Here is a 2,099-nt window from a genome sequence, read left to right as displayed (position 1 = left end):
CCAGCTGTTGCTGATGTAATGAGCCGCAATAGGTGAGAGCAGCTAAAATTAGGACTCCATTTCAATGATAACGAAACTATAGATCAAGCTGACACATTGTACAAGATCAGACCCTTTCTAGAGCCATTGGTTGAAAATTTTCGAAGAATTCCCATGAGTGAAAAACTGTCAGTGGATGAACAGAGGATTCCTTTCAAGGGAAGACACACCATGAAGAATTATGTCAAAAATAAACCTAAAAAATGGGGTCACAAAGCATTTGTCTTGTGTGTTTCACATGGAATTGCACATAATTTAGAGATATATTCAGGGAAAGTGAAACATGACCCATCCTTAACTGATGTAAGTGTGAGTGGAAATGTTGTTCTCAGATTGGCTTCCGTAATACCTAGCCAGATGTTTCACAAACTGTATTTTGATAATTGGTTCACAGGAGTTCGGTTAGAAGTTGAACTTGAAAAGATGGGTATTCAGTCTTAAGGAACTGTGAAACCTAATCGGCTCAAAGGCTGTATGTTCACTTCTGACAAAGTCATGAAAAAGAAGGGTCGAGGGAGTTATGAGGAACATTTATCTAAAATTGATGGCATTACTTTGAGTGCAGTAAAATGGTATGATAACAAGCCTGTTAATTTGCTCAGTACTTTTGCTGGTGCTCATCCAACATCAACAGTGGAGAGATGGGATCGTACAAAGAAAGAAAAAATAATTGTTGAATGCCCCAGTATTGTTCACTATTACAATCAGCGCATGGGTGGTGTTGATCTGTTGGACTCACTGATAGCGTTGTATCGCATCAATATCTGGTCGAAGAAATGGTATTTGAGAATTGTGTTTCACTTGCTTGATCTGACTGTAGTCAATGCTTGGCTACTATACAGAAGAGATTGTACAGAGTGTAACGTGCGAAAACTAGATCAGCTCAGCCTATTGGACTTCAAAGCTACTGTTGCTGCTTGTCTTTGCAAACAGAATAAGGATGGACAGAAAAAAAGGGGAAGACCTAGTAGTTCGTCAATGGAAACTGCAATTTAGTTGAAGAAGAAGACTGGGTCAGCAGCACCACTGCCTGAAAAATAAGTGAGGATGGATGGAATTGACCACTGGCCTCAATTTTCAGAAAAAAGAGGTCGTTGCAAAAAAACAGGATGTAATGGTGCACCAAGAGTGTTTTGCACAAAATGTAAAGTGCATCTTTGCTTCACACCAAATTCTAACTGTTTTTTTTTTTATTTTCATGCTCAGTAGTTCGTGTCAGAAACTAAAAATAACCAGAAAATTGCTGACATTAAAATCAATTTTTAAGTTTGTATTTTTTTAATTATTGTATTGCATATTGTATTACTGATGGCCTTGGGAGAGCCAGTCATGACAAAACTCTACCATCTGGAGAGCAAGATGTATGAGACAGGCGAAATACCCACAGACTTCAAGAAGAATATAATAATTCCAATCCCAACGAAAGCAGGTGTTGACAGATGTGAAAATTGCCGAACTATCAGTTTAATAAGTCACAGCTGCAAAATACTAACGCGAATTCTTTACAGACGAATGGAAAAACTGGTAGAAGCCGACCTCGGGGAAGATCAGTTTGGATTCCGTAGAAATGTTGGAACACGTGAGGCAATACTAACCTTACGACTTATCTTAGAAGAAAGATTAAGAAAAGGCAAACCTACGTTTCTAGCATTTGTAGACTTAGAGAAAGCTTTTGACAACGTTAACTGGAATACTCTCTTTCAAATTCTGAAGGTGGCAGGGGTAAAATACAGGGAGCGAAAGGCTATTTACAATTTGTACAGAAACCAGATGGCAGTTATAAGAGTCGAGGGGCATGAAAGGGAAGCAGTAGATCGGAAAGGAGTGAGACAGGGTTGTAGCCTCTCCCCGGTGTTATTCAGTCTGTATATTGAGCAAGCAGTAAAGGAAACAAAAGAAACATTCGGAGTAGGTATTAAAATTCATGGAGAAGAAGTAAAAACTTTGAGGTTCGACGATGACATTGTATTTCTGTCAGAGACAGCAAAGGACTTGGAAGAGCAGTTGAACGGAATGGACAGTGTCTGGAAAGGAGGATATAAGATGAACATCAACAAAAG

The sequence above is a fragment of the Schistocerca piceifrons genome, chromosome 7 (assembly GCF_021461385.2).
Source record: "Schistocerca piceifrons isolate TAMUIC-IGC-003096 chromosome 7, iqSchPice1.1, whole genome shotgun sequence".
Lineage (NCBI taxonomy): Eukaryota > Metazoa > Arthropoda > Insecta > Orthoptera > Acrididae > Schistocerca > Schistocerca piceifrons.
Note: the sequence above shows the minus strand (reverse complement) of the source record.